Raw genomic sequence first — 21,971 nt, forward strand, 5'->3', positions numbered from 1 at the left:
ACAACAATATTTCAGTCCTGAATAAAATAAGTTAACTGTTCCACACTGAGCATAAAAATCAATTTAAAATAAATTAAATAAATCTAACACAATTAAAATCACTGTATGTTAAAATATTGGTCAAATAAAAAGGTCTTGACATGGTGCTGAAAAGCATATAATGACGGTGCCAGGCAGACCTCTTTAGGGAGCCTGTTCCATAGTCGGGGCGCCACCTCAGAGAAGGCTCTCCTCTGAGTACTCTGCCTCTAAGAATTTGAGAGGATCAGCCCCATAGTGCTCCTATCCTTCTCTGGCACAGTAATCTGTCAGGACAACCAAGGTAGTTGCAGTAGCAAAGCGGGGTTGGGAATTAAATTAGAATGAATCCAAATAATTTTTGCTCTATTTCAGGCAAATTTAATGTATGTTCAGAATGGTAGCTGCCTGAATCATATGCTTTCAGTTCCTTTCCTCCTGGGCCTACAAATATTTAATATCCTAGAAACCGCCACCCCCACACCCCCACTCACATTGGTAGAAATATGCTACTTTGTTTGGATGCCACTGTTGTCTTAACCTAAGGCTGAGAATTATTATTATTATTTATTATATTTCTATACCACCCATAGCCGAAGCTCTCTGGGTGGTTCACAACGTTGAAGTCCCCCATCCTGATGCCAACCAGGCCTGACCCTGCTTAGCTTCCAAGATGAGGCGTGATCAGGCCCTTCAGGCTGCATGGAAGCTACTAAGAATTAAGCTCTATGAGGTAGAAACAGACCTTTGATGGTGCCAGACATATTGTAGAACTTCCTTCCTAGGGAAGTCCCTCAGCCTTGGTCTACTGTGATATTTAGGAGATCTGCTAGACATGATGAGGTATTGGTATCAGTGTCTGTACATTTTACTTCAATTCTTTAGTGCTGTATGACCATTTGATGCTTAGTTGTGACTGAAGAACAGCCTTTACATTTAAATGCCCTGCTGGTGAACATCCAGAAATCTTTGACTGGGTTTTGATGGATACATGATGCTGAACTCTTTGGGCCTTTGGCCAGGGCCAGAAAAGCATTCTTTAAAAGGTTGCTTTTAAGATGTTTGCTGCAGGTAGTACATGGAACACCAGATTTACCATGGCCCTGCATTCCTTTCTAGACTTCTTAAGTTTGCTTTTGCTAAATCTCAGCTCCATTGATTTCAGTGAGGACCCATCAATTCATTCCAGTTGAGTCCCATTAGTATAATTGGAACAAAACTTTTTCACAGTTGTGTTACAAAGTTTCTCTTTAACTGATTTAGATTATTTGAAAGCCCAACAATTGATTACTAGCAAACCAGAAATTTGCACATGGGTCCTGCTTACCTCAGCATTACATAAGGAGATTCTTGTCAACCATAAAATGATAAATGGGGACTCTATTGGCATAACAGTCCCTAATGGAACCACCATCCCCTGTAGGTCATCTTTGATTCCACATTTAATACTGTGGAAAAGGAAGGTTCTGTATTCAGACTGTATTGGAAAGACAAGAAACCCAGACAAAGCATGCCTCCCGCGTTTCAAGTAATGAGATTGCTTTTGAGATGGTATAGACCAATTTGGATTCTGAAATAAAGCTAGGGGTTAGGGTTGGGGTAAGGATGAACAATGCAAAGACAGACAAGGCTCCTATAGCTTTAAGGCCTGCACAGGAGAGACCTTTTTCAACAGCAGTACCTTTGTGTTCCAAGCAGCACCTGACAATATTCCAATATTTGATAGTGTACTTAGGGAGGGCAAGAAGTTAATGAGGGACCCACAAATTTGCAGCCACTGCTTCTCTCTTACACCTGGCTTTTCCCTGATGGGTAATGATTTTCTTTTGCAGGGGAAACAATGTTTTGAAGCAAACTATGCAAATAAACTTTGCATGCTTCCATACCAGAGAGCCTAAAAGAGCCATATGGACTCAAGTGGGTACTACAGACATGAATTCTTTATTTGCATGTTCCAGATGGAGTGCAGTGGTTAGTTTCCTCCTTTTTTCAGCTTCCCCAGCATTTCCCTCACTAGCTTTTAGATACTTCCTTACTCCTTGCTTTCTCTTCCTACTTCTATGCACTAGAGATCCACATTCTCCTTTCCTCACACTCACCATGCCCAGACATGGTCCTTATCTATTCCTGACCTTTCTCACACTTTTGTGCTTCTGTTTTTGAGCAGGCCCACCCTTCAGGGTACATCTCCACCCATGTTGCTTCTTTAGGACTTCAGAATCCCAGTTCTGGCAACATCTCTGTCCATGCATCTCTTCCTGGGTTAACAGGAGCCATGGCCAAGTGGCCATCTGTCTCCCCGGCATGGCAGTAGGAACTATCAGTTACCATGTGCTTGTTCCAAGTAGAATGATTACAAGAGTTATCTTGTAACTAGACTTGAACAGAAGAGCCCTTCAAACAGACCATGCTTTCAAATTAAGGACTGTCCTCTGTAAAATGGAACGCATGGCTCCTATGAAATAGTTAAACATGCACCACCCATAACGTTAATTTGCAGTCCAAACTGATACAGTCCAGAAAGAGTTTTATTACTTTCCTTCTATTTGTGTAGGCCAGAGGAAGCAAGTCTTAATGGTTCCTTCTCCTCTCTGGCTCTATTATTAAAGAAGTATTAAGAAAATGCAAAGCCTAGCAGCAGAATTGCCCATTACACAGTAGTCAGCCTTGCCTCTTCTAACAGACTCACGTAATTGTAACTTAACATAGACATCGTATAAATAAATTCTGCAGGGTTCCTTTTCCCAAAGGCATCAGGTTTCTCTTGTCAAGATGATTGTCTTGTTCCTCACCAGCTCCTTCTATATTGTTTTCCTCCAGAATGTCTTCTTTCATCAATGCAGCCAGAGAGAAAATAATCAGAGATTAGAAGAAGGGTTCTGTTCTGAGGCAAAGGCAGACACAGCTGGAATATGTAGTGAAGGGAGAAGTGCTCTGCATTTAGATACTTAGGTATGCCAGAGGGATAAAAACAACAAACCAACCAGATTTTATGCATATGTATCTAATGAGGAAAAATAGAGATTTGGTTTTATCAGATTATGTAAATTAAGCCCTTATTTATTAACCACATCTGATCTTAGATGTAGATTTGAAGCATGGCCACTTTCTCCCACAAAGGCTAATCCATGGCCAAAAGAGACATTATTTTAAATCTATATCTTGCAGCAGTGGAGTTTGTGTTTGTCCTTGTTGTTCCTTTTTAGTCCAGAATAGGGACAAGGTACCTAATCTGGATCTTAAAACCACCTCAGACTCCTATGCTAGTGTTCCAATCTGAATTGGGACTAATGTGCCTACTCTAGAATTAAAAATGGCACTGCTAGATATGGATTTAAAGTAATGTCTCTTTTGGCTCCTATTTTTAATGTGGGAATCCCAGATGTTTTGAAAGCCATGAGAGATGTTGATAGTATTCTGTCAGAAGTTTAGAAATGCGTTCTTGTACACATGGGCAATTGCCCTGATCCAGTAAAGGGAACATCTGTAAGTCATGTGGACAAGTTAGCACAGATAGCTCACTTCTGTTCTATCACAACAATGAGGAGCCACTCTGCAGACTCTCTACTTCCAGCACCTGGGGTTGCTTGGAAGATTTGACCATAATCTAGAAATGTCAAGTGATGATCTGCAGTACTACTGCTGAACAGGATGCCAACCTCCCCCACCAATACCTGCATACTATAGCTTGAAGCTCTTGCTGCCAGTTTTAGCTTTAGCTGAGGCATTTCAGCCCTTTAGAAATTAGGGGGAAAACTGTAGTCTGTTGTTGAGGGAAAGGGGGAGTAGGAATCAAAGGGGCTCTAAAGGGCTTGCTGGAACCACAGGCATGCTGGGTTTGGCCCCTGAACATGAGCCTCCTCATCACTAAACCAGAGCCACATTTGGATGATGCTCTGATGGTATGTCAGTGTGTAACCTATTCTATTTGGCTGTCCAGGGTTTCAGGTCAAAGTCTTTCCTACTCCTACCTGGAGATTATCCAGGACTACTGCATACAAAGCACATGCTCTGTTGCTTTGAAATGTGGCATTGGTATGACACAACCAAATCATTCAGGTACAGTTAAGGCTTTTGCAGCTGTTTTGAACCAACTACAGTTTCTGAGTCATTTTCAAAGCTCCACTGAACCGGTGCTACAATAATCTAAGGTATGCTATCTCCATTTGGGCATGGTTGCAACAGATGTAGTAGCCTAAGGCTTAGGCCCAAAGCCATGTACAGGCAACCTGGTGCCCTCCTAATGGTTTGGACTATTACTCTCACCATGACCATAGGCTATGCTGACTGGGGCTGATGGGGGTAGTAGTTCAAAGCATTTGTAAAGCACCAGCTTACTTAATCCTATGCACCAAAGGTGTTTTGACCCACAGAAACCATTTGTACAATGGGATACCACATGCAGTTTGAAGCTGTGTCACAGTTGGCATATCCCATTGCTACACTATTCCTGCTTGACAAAAGAGCGACATAGTTTGATTTGAGCTAGAATTTCATTTGGATAAAACTTTCTTAACCATAAAACTCCAGCTTTCAGCCTACTTTATCTCCCACTAGTAAAACACTTGGGTTCCTTGGGTAATGATTAGATGCAAGTTAGGTTAAAGAAGGTTTAGTTGCTCTTTTGCCTTTTAACAACTTGAATTTAAATGAATTTGTATATTACCAGAACCTTTTTAAGGGCCTTTTTAAGGTCTTGAGAGAAATATGTAAAATAACTATAAATTTAATCAAGAATTATATCCCCTCATTATTTGAAGGAGAGGCCATCTTCAGTATTTACTTTTTAATTCCCTATTACAGTAACATACCAGAGCTGAAGAAGGTAAAAGGAAATGTAAAACTAAGAAGCAAATGTTTCCTTAATTCTTGCTTAACATTTTCTCCATTAATCAACTAAGACTGCAGTCTTATACACACCTTCTTGGGAAAATAACCAACTGAACTCTGTATTACTTTGGCCTCCTTAGGAAATTCTACAGCCCTGAAATGAAAATTCCTACTCTTTGTCAATGGTAACCACTGCCAGAAAGAACTAAAAATGTAGAATGGTATAATGACAGGGTACAGATAATTTGCAAAAGATGTGACAGAGCAGCAACAGGGAGAAAACCTACAATTTTAAGCAGCACCTACTCATTTAGCATATATGCATTCTCTCACATCTTAACAAAATTAAGTTCTGTCTTAGATAGATTTTGGCCCAGAAAAAGAGCCCTGCTTGAAGCATGTCAGATACCTATTTCTTACATAAAGAACTTAGAATCGCCAAGGCCTTTTCCTTTCAGTTCTCTATTCACTGGCCTACCTTATAGAGCTGTTGTAAGGACTACCACATTCTTTATTGTACAGTGCCTTGACTATTAGATTGGTCATATTCATAAAAATATTGTTATAATTGAAACCAGATATCTCATAGTCAGAGAATACTAATTATGGAAACGTGTATTGTTCTCTGCACCTGTGCTACTCTATGTTCTAATTCTGATCCACATTTACAATCCATTTATTTCCATTTGGTATTTAATCAGGTGCACAGATGGTGCTAAAGATCAGGTAGAAGTGGTTAATAACCTGTGAAGTTTAGGCAATTTCCTTTTGTCTGTTGAGGAAGTTACTGTGTTGAGTACATGGGATTTTTGTATGACAAATTTGCATTGCCACAATACTTTTCGATCAGTCACCCTGTAAAATGCTCACAAAGTGCTTGGTTCAACTGATGCAGAGCTCTATCTGCTTCTACCTTCCCAGCACAACAGATGAATCATGCAACGCTCAGTATTTCTATTCATGCATATCCTACCTTTCTGCACCATGAATTGTTACGTTTTACTGACACCATCTGCTTCTTGTGCCTAAACCAATTTGTATTCCATTTCAGATGTTGTCCCCTATCCTCTGTTGCCTGACCTTGTAAATCCATCTCCTGGTGAAGTCATTTTAACAAATGCTTTCCTGAAATCTGGATGGATTATATTGATGGTTTCATCTTTATCCTTTCAATAATGTGCTGAAATCACCCTAAGACATTTGTCACACATGATCTTCATTTAACTGGCCCATGCTGACTGGTCCTTTACTAAATCATAACCTTAATTGAATTGCAATCTTCTCCCTTATAAATGTTGCTATTATCTTTTCCACTATTAACATCAAATTGCAGAAGTCTGGGTTTTGCTGGATTTTTGCTGGACACCTTCTTGACATCCAGAGGAGTCACTTGAAAGATCAACTCTGCTTTATATAAATGACAGGCCTCTTAAAGAGAAAAATACTGAAGTCTTGCAGAGTGTAATAGTTATATATAAATGTTCACTGAAATGTGCTAGAAGATGGTGGATCTCTTTACTGCTAGCAAGCAGTGACATTGATGGATGAGGGCACAGGCATTCATAACGTGGCCAAAGTATTGTGCTGTATGGGGTTTTATATAACTGCTGCTAAAATTCAGTTAGCTGATTAGATGAAAGTTTAAAATATAATGAAGACTAGGATACCAAATCAATTTGAGTGGTGGTTTAGAGGTATAAGGAGAAAGCAGACTTCCCTGTGTCATGTTCATAGTTGCAGTTTTAGCTGGGTCTGTAAATCTAACACAAATCTGAGTACTGAGGGAAAGCGTATGCAATTTAAGATCCATTCTGGGAAAGAAATATGTGAACATGTTATAAATGTGCTGCACAAAGAATAGCTTGAATGTTATAAGGGGCCACACAAATATTAAGAGGATGCTTTTGAAAAGAATAAAAAAGTTGATAGATGTAAATAATGAATTCTATCAAGTTCATGGCAGAGGAAGGTAGACAGGCAAAGGACCATAAATAAAGGGGAAATGACACAGAGGTCTGACCTAATAGAAAATAAAACATGGACATCACCAAGAGATAGATTTCTGTCAATCACTGTTGAACCCAATGACTTCTTAGACTTTTTATCAATCTAATTGAAGTATGAATTCTTTAAGATAGGCAGACCTGGAAAATAAGCATACACAATAATAATGAAGTCAACTTCTCCCAGCAGAAGTATCCTTTTTTGGTGATTTTTGTAGAATTCCTTATTTTGTTCTGTTTCCTGGCACATTTCTGTCAATGCAGTCAACCATTTACCAAATCGTACTCACCAAGGAATGTAAATACTGTTATAATGGAATTGCTGTATCAACTTGTGTGTGTATGCGTGTAATAAACTGAAGTAACTCATTAGGACAAATTCACCAAGATTTTTCTGGGTTTGATTAGACCCACAACCCATTTTTTTTCCAAGTGGGAGTCCTGGAAGTTGTCTGATATGGACTGCAGTTCAGGATATGGCATATAATACAAGCTTCATATATCTGCTTCCTTAAAAGTATGTGATGTTGTTATTTCATGGGTCTGCTTTTTGGATCTGAAAGGCAATGTATATTTTGTGGGGACAGTAGAAGCAGAAGAAGCTTTTAAGAGTTTTTTTCCTCTAAATAACTTGGGTAGCCCTGCTGTGAGAAAGAATTGCAGGTGGGCAGTGGTTGGTTGTTCACCACGTACATTTTTAATGTCAAAACAGAACATTTCACAAAGATTCCCAATAAATATGTTATCTGAATCCTGAAAAAGAAATAAAAAACTTCTGTGTAAGACTCTCAGGAAAAATAGATAAATGTAGAATTCTACCTGTTTCAATTCACTACACCTTAGAATGTCTTCATCTGTCACCAAAACACATTAAGTATAAAGATGCAGAAAGTCATTGAAAGCATGTCTGTGCCAGGACCACAATCCTCAGCCATGACTAGGATGTGTCAGGTGTCAAATCCAGCGTGAGAATGCCCCTCTAGTGTAACTCTACATGCACAGCCTGGCCCCTCTCACAGTGTTCTGGGAAGGAGGGCACAAGGTCCCTTCCAAGGTTTTAAGGTTGGGGTCTAGCAAGGCCATCCAGGCAGGCTGTTCAAATGAGTCTAACTCATTGGACAGGCTAACCCTCGCTGTTTTTGTACTGTTCTGGAGATTTGCTGAGTTACTGCTGTCCTCAGAGATAACAAGTTTAGTTTAGCACCCTGCAAATATTTTGGACTAAATCTCCTGGCTTTCCTTACCATTGACCATGCTAGCTGGGGCTAATGGGAGTTGAAGTCCAAAACTTCTGGAGGAACACCAGGTTGAGAAAGCTTCCATAGGCTGCTCTAGAATAGGTGTCTCTCAATCCTTTCCTCCCCACGAATGAATGTGATGTAGCTAAAGCTGTTGGGACATATCTCTGAAAGTTAACTGAATAGAGAATGAGTCATACTTTTGTCCTGCCAGAGGAGGGAGCTACTCAAATCTCCTGTTTAAGTGCTGGAACCGAGCCCAAGGAAGAGACAGAAAGCAGAGTTTATTCTCTGCCCAAAACCCTATCTGATGGGCAGCTGGAATCTGTTGGAAGGTCATATCTTATGCTCAGGCTATGAGCATGTGAAAGCAAGCCTTATTTCAGTCATGCCATAAGCTGCCTGTAAATCTTCTCACCACTTAGACATGGGTTGCACACCATACACAGCAACCACCCTGTTTAACAAAGCCAAACCCCATTTTCTACTGGGAAGTGTTGCCCTTTGGAGAAGGGTCTTAGGATTGCTTGCATAGTGGCTTGTTTTGCTTTGGGAAGAGTTGCTCAGTGTCAGAGCATGGGCATTTTGTACAGCAGGTTCCGTGTTCAGTCTCTGGCATCTCCAGGTAGGACTAGGAGAAGCTGCTGTCTGAAATCCTGTCAGTGTTGACAGTACTGATTGAGATGGACCAGTTGTCTGACTTGGAATAATGCAGCTTTCAGTATTCACTAAAGCTGTTCAGGCTATAGCCTTTTAATTTCCAGGAAGCAGGTGAGAATCACATCTTGATTCTTTTGCATGTGCATACATGCATTCATATAAGATTCAGGTTCACAACTGCCTTTCTGTCTCTCATAACCATTAAACACTATTTTATTGAAAAGGAAAAAGAAAGAAAACAGTGTTGCAGTCAGTTTCCTACCCCATCTAGGCCAATGCACAGAAATGAAATACAGCAACAGGTGTCAGAATTTTTCGGCAGGACAATGGGGCAGGCAGTGCTCCTTGGTTTAAGAATACATTTGTTATGAGTCACCTGAGGGGCCCTACCTTCTGTGAAGAAAACCCCTATGTTTTGATGTGTCTGTGCTACTAGTTGACGGCACTGAGGGCAGTGCAGGATGGGAGAAGCAGGTGAGAATGCTGTCCCAATGCTGGGCCCTAGCCAAGGTCAAAGGTCTTCATGTTCCCGTGCAAGAAAGCCATAAACATCATCTGTGCCAGCTGTAGCACTCCAGCTAGATCCACCACTCATGCCTTCTCCAATGTGCTGCCCTCCAGATGTTTGGGACAGCAATGAGATGGAGGTTACAGAGGAGTGGTTCATGCCATCAGCCAGAATGGCCAGGGAGCACCAAGACTGTTGGGGCCTGTCTTCCAAAATATCCAGAGGGCACCAGGTTGAGAAAAGCTGTGCTACAGCTAGGCAAGCATAAAACAATGAGAACTCAGAGGTTCAGATGAGGAAGAGGATTTCTGTCCACTCGCTTTCTGCTCTCATTGGTCTGTACATGAGATGCTCCAGCAATGAAGCATCTCAGCCCCATTGACAAAGCCTCACCACACAAGTGAACTGAGCATCTGAGCAAGTATAACAACAGGGTGAAGGGACCAGAGTGGCTAACTCTTCTTAACCTTCTCCCAGTACATAACTGTGAATAAATAACTATACATGTAAATGAATAACTATTAAATTTCCATCCTAGTAATTTCTCCTAGAAATTGACTTAGTTTTCCAGGTAAACAAGCCCAATAACAATAAAAAACAGTGATGGAAGCAGGAACAAGGGGGCTATGCAGTGTATCGAACTGAGCACCACTTATATGACAATCTGCTTGCTCGGCAGAAGTTGTATGTGCGCTCAGTGTAATGAGCTCCTGGCTCTCAGGAAACAAGTATGTTACCTTGAAGCTAAGGTTGTTGACCTGGAGAAGCTGAGAGATCTTCAGGGGCCTAATAGTGGTCCTGATCCCTGCCTGAACAACCTTCTGCTACTATAGAACGCATGGGTCTTAAGGAGGGAGAGCATTATTCAGAGGAAGATGGGACCCTTTCCTAGGAAGAAGAACAAAATCTTCTCATGCTGAAGTTATACCTCTAGAATGGGAAATAGGGCTTGTGGTAGTTGGAGATTTGATCAGTAGACACACAGACAGCTGGGCTTGTTATGGGTATGTATACCACATGGTAAATTATTTGCAGCATGCAAAGGCTGTGGGTATCCCATAGATAGCTTTGTAGACAGTACTGGGGTGGGATCAGTGATTATGGTCAATGCTGGTACTAACATCATAGATTAAGTTGTGAGGTTTTGAAAGACAAATGTAGGTTGCTAGGTAGGAGTTTGAAATCTAGGATCACTGAGGTAACTTTTTTTCAGATGCTACCAGTTCCATGTGCAGGCTCAACAAGACAAGCTAAGCCAAGGAATCGCAATGCATGGATGAGATGGAGGTATACAAGGAGTGGTTCAGACTGTATAGAAATTGGGGAATGCTTTGGGTCAATCCAGACCTGTAACAAGCATGATGGACCTCACTTGAAACAGAAACAAAGCAATTTACTGAAGTTTAACATAACTAATGTGGCAGAGCAGCTTTTAAATTGAAACCCTGGGGGTAGCCAAGAGGAGCTGAGAAACATCTAGTTGCAGTTGATTCATGAAGACAAAAATGTTTCAAGTTGCTCAATTGGAAATAGGGAAAGAAAGGGACATCAACATATGGTGAAATGTAATAGCCAGTCTAACAGGCCTAAATGCCTTAAGAATTTATGTAAACAGCAGAGAAATCTGGGGGAGCAACGCCATATTTAGATATTTCTTCTATAATGCTAGAATCTCTGAGCCAAAATGGGAAAGCTGGAGTGCCTGGTTTTACAAGATAATGCAGATATAATGAGTTTAATGGAAGGCAGGTAGAATGGAGAGAACCGGTGGGATATGGTCATCTCTGAACAGAAATATAGCAAGGACTGGGGAAGACATACTGAAGGAGCTGCTGCTCTGTATGTCAGAAAGGGCATAGTGAAAAGCAGGCTGGAAAACCTAAAAGGGACTGACTCTGTCAAAGAACCTCTGTGGCTGACCATACTGAGCTCCAAAAACAATTGAGTAGTAGGGACAGGCTATCATTCCATAGAGCAGAATGCTCATGGTGATCTTGAAATGAGGAATTGTTGCAGTAATGAGTGATAGCAGGTTATCCCCACAGTGACTGGAAAAAATGCATGCACCTACTTATGACAAAGAGGTTAAATTTATCAATACCCAAAGCAGATATGCTGTAGAAGGGTTGGTCATGGAATTGATGACCCTGGATTTAAGTCTAAAAAGATGCTTCCCTGGACCCAGCAAGAGGCATGAGTGTTGTTGGAAATAACCCCATTGGCAGACTTTCCCACTACAACCATCCACCTGTAAAATCTGCTCCTGAAGGTCAAGCAAACACTTGAGTAAACATGTCAAAGGAGTTCTAAAAGAGTAAAAGGAGATTGAAGAGAAGCTGAATGTATTATTTTCATTTGTTATCACTGCATAAAATATAGGACAGGTACCTTTGCCTGGACTGATGTTTTTGGGGAATCTGAGGAACTGAGACAAAGACTAGTAACATTATAGGAATTTCTGGACTTTATTGAAAAACTAAAAGTTAATAACTCATCAAGTCCATACACCAGTGGTATCCATCCTAGAGTTCTTAAAGATATCAAATGTGAAATTGCTGATTTTCCAATAAAATTTGTAAAATATAAATAAATAGGTAAAATGGCTCTTAGATCAGCATCTGTACCAGAGGACTGGACAATGATCAGTATAACACCAGTTCTTTAAAGAATGCAGGGCTGTGGGTGACCAGTCCAGGAAATTGCAGTCAGGTTAGCTGAATATCCGTTGCAGGTAAATTGTTTGAAAGTGTTACTAAAAATAGAATCATTAAGCATATGGAGAAACAAAGCCTGCTGAAAAAGAATCAACATGCCTGCTTCAAAACTAAGTCATGTCTCACTATTTTTGTTAGAGTTTTTGCGAGTGCCCATGACCATGTGGTGATCCAGTAAATTAACTGAATCTCCAAAAGGAAAGACTCCTGAGCTAACTTTGCAGCCATGGAATAAGAAGGGAGCTCCTCTTATGGATCAGTAGCTGGTTAAAGAACAGAAGGCAGAGAACAGGAATAAGGGGTGAATTCTCCCAATGCAGGAATGCACACAGTGGGGTCCCCAGAGATTTGTATTGTGTTATGACCAATGCTTCTCAACTTGTTCATAAATGACGTGGAATTGGGAGTGAACAATGAGGAGGGCAAGATTGCTGATGACCCCAAATTATTTAGGGTGATTAAAACAGAAACGACTAATGAGACCTCTCTTAACTGGGAGAATGGGCATCAAAAGAGCAAATACAGATCAATCTAAGCATGTGTAAAATGATGCATGTTGGAGCAAAAAATCCTCAAGTTTCACGTATATTCTAATGGGATTTGAGCTAGCAGTGTCTGATCAAGAAAGAGAATGGGGTCAGGGGATGGACAAGGGAATGAAAATGTCATCCCAGTGTATGCTATGGAAAAATTCCATGCTAGGCATAATTGGGAATGGAACAGAAAATGAAACGGCCAGAATCACATTCCTGTTTACACCTATGGTGCGAGCACATTTAGAACATAATGTACTAGTCATTGTACATAAAAAGGATATTGTAGAGCTGGAAAAGGTGGAGTACAAGGCAACTGAAATGTTCAAGGAGCTAGAATAACTTCCCTATGAGGAACATAAACTGGTGAGTAACGGGGGGGGGGGGGTGAGTATTATACATAATTCTGCATGGTGTGAAGAACATGGACAGGGAAACATTTTTCTCCTTCTCTCATAAAAGGAATTATTTCTTCAAACAGTGCATAGGTACATTTCCACAAGATATAGAAATGGTCACCAACTTGGATGGCTGGATTGGACAGATTCACGGAGGAGAAGGCATCAGTAGCTAATAATCAAGACGGTTATATATTATCTCCAGTATTGGGGCAGTATGCCAGTGTACAGCAGTTGTTGGGAAAAGGAGGAAAGAGAATGCTGTGGCCCTTCTTGTTTATTTTTTCATTTCATTTCTTTACTGTACAATAGCCAAAACTCTCTGGGTGGCTCACAGCAGTTCACAAAAATTACAAACCACAGATACAATATAATAAAACATAGTATAAATTTTTAACATACAAAATTTAAAACAGTTTAAGCAGCTAAAAACAATTTCAACAAGATGCTGACTATATATTATTCAGCAAACATTTTTGTTTCATGTATATTGGACACCAAAACCTCTCTTCAATAAGAGATTGTCTAATTCAGCTAATAGCTGGAAGTGCAATACAACAATATGATTCTTTAAGAAATATGTTTTGGCAACGTCCAGTAGTTGTTTCTTTTGCAGTCATTACACAGAAAAATTTTGTACTGGAATAGTCTTTAATATCCACTGCTGTGCACAATCCTTTAAATTATTTATCTGCTTCATGGAAATTAACAAATGGAAGGAGAAATGGATTTTCTGTGCCTGTCTGGGAGCTAAAAGACTGATATCACAACATTGGAAGGATAAACACCTCCTAAAAAGCAATAGATTTCAGACCCTACAACCCTTAAATATATGAACATGTGGCATATAGACACTGGCTTCAATTGGATATTATCTGGATGGTCCTGCTTGTTGAAGTCTAATTGCTAGCAAGTTGTATATATTTCATAGAAATCTATGCACTTGTATTAAAAGGGAGGTTCAGTATTGAGCACCCATGAGCACCACAGTGTGGGGCCTTTTGTGGGTACCACTGGAGGCACCTGTGGACAACATGGTGCCCAGGGCCACCCGCCTGGTGTTAGACTTTATAGGCTGAAATAAACAGGCAGCAAATGCAAGCAGGCCAGAATTGGTGTTATAGCCTGCTTGTGGGTTTCTTGTGGGCAGCATGTTGAACACTGTGTTAACAGAGAACTGATCCAGTATGGATTGTCTTATATTCTCTTTTCTGTTCCATAATTCTGTTAAGTTAGCATATGGTTGTGGCACTGGCTTTGAAAACAGAAAATCTGCAGATTATTTATTTTGCTTCTGAACATTTCTAGACTGCTTTTCACTCAACCCCTTCAAAGCAGTTCACAAACTAAAAGCATGATCAAATATCATAAAAACAATAATTGAAACAACAATAAAACAATAATATTAAAATAACCAGGGAGCCAGGAACACCTGGCAAATCTAGCGGTTAAAAAATGTATCTTAAGTTGTCAGTGTGCCCACCTGATCTCAATGGGAAGATCATTCAATGTGACCATTACTTGTTTGTAATGGTTATATGGGTGGCTTGCACACGCTTGCACATTCTCCTAGTCATGAGATTTATTAGACTTACGTCCATAGAGCTCAAAGAAAAACAAAAGTTTTATTTTGTCCTCAAAAAAACATCTTAGAAAAGAGCTCAGACCATCCAGTGGGCATTTTCTGGGTAAGCGGGAATATGAACCTGGATTTTCCACATCCAAACTCTGCACCTCAGCATCTAAACCACAGTGCCTCTTTAGTGACATCCTAATCAAGCAACAAGGACTATAGTTCTTGACGATGGCTGGGCAGAATCTGGATGTCCAACCCTATCTGCAGAGCGAGGTTGGGGGACAGGTCTGGATCAGGCTGGGAGCTACGTTGCTTGTTTTGAACCATAGTTATTGCTCCTCCTCCATCATCAGTTTTGACCCCCATTTTTCTGATGTACACTGGATAATGATCTGCTCTGGAATGAGCACAGCTGACTCTACACTAAAGCTGCACTGTAGTCCTTATGCTCACATATTGAGGAGGAAGTCCCACTGAACACCACAGGATTTGCTTCCAAAAAATGTGCATTTCATTGTGTTGGAAGTCAACATGAATTGTTACCCAATAAAAGCACTAGAACCACGAGGGAACAAATTTGTGACTGTACAAGAAACTGTGGTAGGCATCATCACCACAACATGCCTATCCAGTTGATTGCTGTTTTAGTGCTTCCCCTTTGTGACTATGAGATATGGAGTCTCTGTGCAACAGAGCCAACAGCCAAAAGACGATAATACAACATTGGAAGAATAAAAACTTACTTCCTATCATGCAATGGACTGAAGACCTCATAATGCTTTCAGTATATGAATGGACAATCTACAGATGCCAACTTCAGATGGATATTTATTTAGATATTTGGTCTGCTTTTGTTAAAGCCTATGTGTAGTTGCTAGAAAATCCAAATATGTATATTATACAAATCCAAGTATATTAACAAAAATGAAAATTTTAAAAAAGTTTTAAAAATGTGTGTCTGTGGGTACCACACTGAGGTCCTCTGACAACAAGTGGCTAGCAACTTGTTTGGTGGAAGCCTCTGATCTTGGAATCGTCCATGTAGCAATGCCATGCTGAGTTGCTGGAGGAGCACTGAAAGCAATTTTTTATTTTATTTTTATTTATTTATTTTTCGATTTATATCCTGCCTTTTTCCTACAAAGGGCTCAAGGCAGCTTACACCATTCTCCTCCTCCATCTTATCCCCACAACAACAACCCTGTGAGGTAGCTTGGGCTGAGAGTCCGTGACTGGCCCAAAGTCACCCAGTTGGCTCCATGGCTGAGTGGGGACTAGAACCCAGATCGTCTGAGTCCCAGTCCCATGCTATTAACCACTATACCACACTGGTTCTCATTTTTGCCTTTCCATCATTTCTGTCCTGTCCTGTCCTGGCCTGGCCTGGCCTGGCCTGGCCTGGCCTGCTTGCTTGCTTGCTTGCTTGCTTGCTTTCTCTAGCTGGGTATTTGAGCTCATTTAAAGAAGGCACATTGCTGGGGTTAGAACTGGTTCTAGAAAGAGCAAAGGATTCCTTGTATTCTGGCCTCATTATTCCTCCCTTTTCCCCTCCCACCACTAGAACACTCACTTTCTGACCTCCCCAGTGGTTGCTTTGCAACCTTGGAAAGCAGCCAGTGTGGGTCTTTCCATGGCAGTTGTCTTGGATTTTGAACATGGGAAGGGATCATATACTGAGATCTCTGTCCCAAGATCATGACAGTGTCTATGGCTTAGAAGGGGAAATCCAAAGAATGGGGGAGGGTACCTTGGAATCTCTCCCAGGACTAGAGAATTCCTCTTTAGTAAGAGTGTGAGCCAGAAATCCTTGCTTCAAATTTCAGCTCTTCCAATTATCTGTTCCAGTCCTTATTTGTTATATTAAAATAATACTGACTTGTTTTGCAGCACCATTGTAAGGCTTACTGAAATCATTTTGGGACACACAAAATGTTCTGTTCAAATACTAAATATATATTACAATCTAAAAGCCAACAACATAGGTTCCTATGTTCCTATGTTCCATAGTTCTCAGCGTGGATGCTCATGGTTAGATGACAAATTCAGTAGCGGGCTAGAATAAACCAAGAGCATAAAGAAACCTTGATCACAGAAGTTCTAATATATTCTGAATCTAACCTGTCCCAAGTTGTCTCCAGGCTGATAGATTTATCAATTCCCATCTTGCCTCTCACATTAGGTAATTATTGTGGGTGATAAGAGAGAACGATTAGCAATAGCTAGCTCCTATTAGCTGCTTTGCACATTCAAGTAATAGCTGCAATTATCACATGGTAATGTGTTTGAAGAATTATTAGAAATAGGATGATGCACTACTGCAGTATTAATATGCTACTGGAAAGCAGCCCAAGTATTCTGTGTTATGGCACTCCTGTCACTGAAAGAGATTAGCAATTATGGAGACTGGTGATTCAATCTGTGCTTTCAGTTTGAGAGCTGATTCTTATATTCTGGGAATGGCATGGTCACAGTGCCTTCAGTAAGACAGAATGCAGTAATTCTCACCACTTCAGTAACCAAATAATACAACAAAGGGGGGAAGGCAGGTTCACTTGGAACTAGGTAAAAGAGTTCGGAAATATTTTGCTTTGCGCCATCAAATCATCTCTGACTCATGGTGACCCTATGAATGAATGCTCTTCAATATGTCCTGTTCTTGTATACCGAGGGCTGTGGCTGCCTTCATCAAATTGATGTATCTCACAGATCCTCTTCTTCTTCACTGAGTATTGCCTTCTCATGATGTGTCCTAGTATGCCAGGCTCCAGTTCATCACTTTTGCTTCCAGGGGAAGTTCTGTTTGATTTTATCCAGGACCCTGTTCATCTTTCTATTAATCCAGGGTATTTGCAAAGCTCTCCTCCAGTACCATGTTTCAGATGCAACAATTTTCTTTCTAGCAGCTTTCTTCACCATTCAGCATTCACACCCATCCATAGTGACTAGGAATACAATTGTGTGAATGATGTCAGAATCCCGAAATTTCAATTTGTGAGGAGGAAATAAAACTCAGGCTCGTGGGAAAAATCAAGCATTCGGACCATCTGCTGCTTTATTGTTTGGCCCAGGTTCCTCGTAGGTCCGTACTCACGATAATGCATTACCGTGCAGGCAGAAGTGGACTCGCCGCATGGTTTCAATACAATTACATGGTATTTTATACCCTCCTGGTCATGTCCACAGGTACAGAGCAATTGATGACAGAATACAGACATTACAATAAAATTCTGAGGTCATTACATGCAGAACAGATAAAGGAAGATCAGCCAGTCATACAGTGACAATGAGATTACACTGTTTCTAATTGCAACGTATTGACATTTCAGTTAACTTCCAGAAACTTGAACTCATCTCCTGGTCTGCTTAGACATGTAAATTTAGACTATTGAGAAATCTTCCCTGAAATCAAAAGCCCCTGTATTACATTCAGGAAGTCTGAGACCCTGAGTAAAGTATGGCAAAATAGATACTTCCCGGCAAACTGTAAATTCCTACAAGGATTATTTAGAGACATTGTGAAGGTATATAATTTAGATTCGACTGAATGGCCTGTCTACTCTGGCTTACAGCTAAAGGTGAGAGAAAGGAGGGGGGAGGAATGCCATTTTAAACAGTGACTTAGCTTGGAAAGCTGGTGCTTTTGAGAAGGAGTGCAGGATTGATTTATAACGCAAAAGCACACATAAACAATGTTTTCTGCCAGGATTTATCCAAATTTTCCCAACAAGGATCATGGCCTAGTGAAACATCCTGACACTTGCGTTTTTCTTGTCTTTTAACTGCTGCCCTTCTGAGTCTCAGTCTTGGCTGCACTCTCCATTTGAACTGATGATTGAACCAAAGTATGCGAACTCATTCACAATTTCAGTTTCTTCCTTCTTGACAGTAAAGTTCTGTAATTCTTCTCTAGTCATGATTTTTGTTTTCTTCCTCTTCAGCCATTGTCATAGTTCTTTTTGTTTTTACGTGATAATCATTGAAAAATTGCATCCAGAATGTTGAGCCTGTTTCTGTCACCTTTGCTTCTCAGATGTCCTTAGCAATTTTGAGTGTTTCTTCTGTCATCCATCTAAGTTTTTTCTTTCTTTTTGTCATAGGAATTATCTTTTAACAATCTTCTGTAATGGTGTCTCTGGTTCACTCCACAGTTCTTTGGCTCCTAGTCAATTAAGTAATGCTACTTTGTTCTTTCTGTGGACTTTCAATTCCTCAGGAATTTTATTTAAGTAGCATTTTGACACTACTTTTCTGTTAGCAATCTTTTTCAGCTTTACACTGATTTTTGATATTAAGAATTTATGGTTAGCGCTGCAATCTGCTCCTGGTCTTGTTTTGGCATTAAGAATACAGATTCCTCATCTTTTACTTCCAATTACAGTCTATTTGAGTTTGCAATTTGTCATCCGGCAATATGCATATGTGCAATTCACTGATTGGTTACTTTGTGAAGTTCATAGAATTCTGAGTCATTTGCCTGCTTTGTTTCTGACTCCTAGGCCATATGCTCCCAACAACTTTTTATTCTGCTTTCGTACTTTTGCATTCCAAGATTTCTTAGAATCAAAGAATAGTAGAATTGGAAGAGGCCAGAGGGCCACTGGGTCCAACCCCCAGCTCAGCTCCAAGTTAAACTATCCATCTCAGATGGCTGTCCAGTTGCATTTTAGAATGCCTCTAGAGTGCAAGAGCTCGCAACTTCCCTAGGTAATTTGTTCCATTGTTGTACTTCTCTAACAGTCAGGAACTTCTTCCTGGTGTTCAGCTGGAACCTGGCTTCCTATAACATGAGTATGATATTCCATTTCCTGCACATGCCCAGTTCTTTCCACATGCACAGTTCTTCCAATGTCCCTTCACAATGTCTCTTCTCTTTGTTTCCAGTCCCCGGATCATCTGTGTTACTCCTCTCTGAACCCTTTCCAGCTGGTCTGCATCTTTCTTCAGCTGTGGTGCCTAGAACTGGACACGGTATTCCAGATGAAGCCTAACCTGAGTAAAGGGGAACTAGTATTTCATATGATTTGGAAGTGATACTTCTATTAATGCAGCCTATAACAGCATTTCCCCTTTTTGCAACCCCATCACATTGTTGACATATTCAGCATGTGATCTACAAACATTCCAAGATCCTTCTCACTTACAGTATTGTTGAGCCAAGTATTCCCAATCCTATAATGATGGATATGGTTTCTTTTCCCTAGATGCAGAACCTGGCATGAGTCACTACTGAATTTCATTCTGTCATTTTTAACCCAGTGCTCCAGGCTATAAAGATTACCTTGAATCTGACTTCCAGGATATTAGCTATCCCACCATAGTGACAACACCATGCCTCCAAATCTCTCATGTCAGCACCATCTTTGTAGCCAAGCATTCACACATACCTATTTCTTGGCCTCAGAAACCACTCATCCACAGGGGCTCTCGGTTCACTGGTGCTCATGGAGCCTATTCTTGAGTCCATCGGTGAAATCACTCCATATGGTGAATGTTGCAATGAGAATGCCTTCTCCCATAGCAGAACCAAGTAAACAACTATAGGCCATGGTACGGAATGCAAGGTCTTCCTCCTCAGAATGTAATGGCTGGGGCAGCCTATATAGAAGGCACTTTCTTAGACAAAGGAGCCCGAGTACACAACTAAGGGCCATGGTAGACATGCACATGGTAGGCATGTCATGAGCAGAACCATCTGGAGCCGGGGGTCAGACTAGATGGCCCAGGAGACCCCTTCTGACTCACTCTGTTTCTATGTTTCTAAGAGCCCAGCTAAGGCCTCTTATTCCCCCATTGTCTTGTATAAACACTAGGAGAAAGGCTAAGGAGCTCACAGGAAGCCAGTTCACTCATGAGGCAATTTTTATGAAATGCCATTGCTGTCCTGGGGCACATGTCCTGTTCGTTAATACAGCATAGTATCCACCTTGTTTCGAAGATGGTCAAGTACCACAAATCAATGTGAAGACTTTTAGTTCTGGAAAAAGTAGGTACGATGAGTTCCTGCATGTGTTGCATTACTTGAGTGAACAGTGCAAGCACATGCCGCAAATCACAGAGTAGTACTACAATTGCAGGAAAGATGGGAAGGCACAGTGCCGTTTTAGTTTGGTTTCTTTTTAAAGCCCATTAACTGCATGCGCACCTTCCAGGCAGTGTGGTTTTGCATCTGTGCAGCTGCATAGCTTCCACTCTTACCTACATTATACAACTACCAGATTCCCGACACTGGACTCTCTGTTGCATTCACATCTTCTTTCTAGGGGTTTCAGCTTATGTTTTCAATATTTGATACAAAACAGTCTGTCCATGGGGAGAGGAGGAAGAGAGCAGAAAGCAACGCAAATAAGCCATGATCTCATATTCAAAAATGCCTTTCAAGATGTTACATCTCCTGAAATTGCAGACAAGTCTCCTGCATGCTCATGCGCTTGTGATGCTATCTGTAACAGAGTCAGGCTTACAGGGATGCCAGTTGAAATGATCTATTTGTATTTTCTACGTAGTCATGACAAAACACTTTCTAAATATTGTACTGAACTTTCCAATTTTTGGTTCAGAGTATGACTAGTCCACTAGAAAAGGGGGCTGGCAAAACAGAAGAACTTAAGCTATAAAACACTACTTTAAAAATTACACTTACATTTAATTCTGATTTATGTTAGGGTCTCCCTTTTTATCCACAGAAACAATAGCTAAAGTCAGCAAGAAGCAACAAGGCACCCAACTGACAATTAGCATAAGTCTAGGAAAACCATAGTGGCAAGTGCTGAGGAACTGAGAGTAACAGTATAAACATCAGGTATGTAGAAAATGAAATCAGGCAAGCTCTAAACACAAATGTGTGTGTGTGGGGGGGGGGAGCAAACTCTGAACACAGGTTTTACCCCCTTCCTGCCCACACAAAGGACTGCTGTGGGGAGTCTGTCCTGCAGGACAGGTGATCCTCCCCCCCCCCCCATGTGAGTGTATGTGTGTGTAGGTAAGTTCTTTCTCTTTTTAGAAATATGAAGTAAGACTGGGGTGCAACAGAAATATTTGCTGCCTATTTGCAGGCTAAAAACTCACGTTTGCTCCTGATTTTCTATTGAATAAAGAAAGATTAATAAATAATAAATAAAGATTTTAGCATTTTCCCTTTTAAGTGTTATATGTGTTTGTATGAATGCAAAACCAGTCCGTGTTTATTCTCACACCAAACTGCAGCAAAAAATCCCAAACTTTTTGAGATAAGCACCTTCTTTTGAGATGTACTGCTACCCAGGATTGCCTGGTGTAACACACTTTGAATTAAAGGGAATATGTTATTAGCAAGGCTAATCAAACAGCAAGCATCAGAACAAATCATATAATAAAGTTACCCCATCAGTAAAAGCAGCAGCATTGAAACTGCTGGGAAAGTAAAACTGACAACCACTAAGGTCAAAATAAAAAGTCAGCTAACATTTTAAAGGGGATAGGAAAATTCAGAGAATTTTGCCTAGGGCCAAGAAAAC

The sequence above is a fragment of the Varanus komodoensis genome, unplaced genomic scaffold (assembly GCF_004798865.1).
Source record: "Varanus komodoensis strain SLA01 unplaced genomic scaffold, ASM479886v1 scaffold9, whole genome shotgun sequence".
NCBI classification, from domain to species: Eukaryota; Metazoa; Chordata; class Lepidosauria; order Squamata; family Varanidae; genus Varanus; species Varanus komodoensis.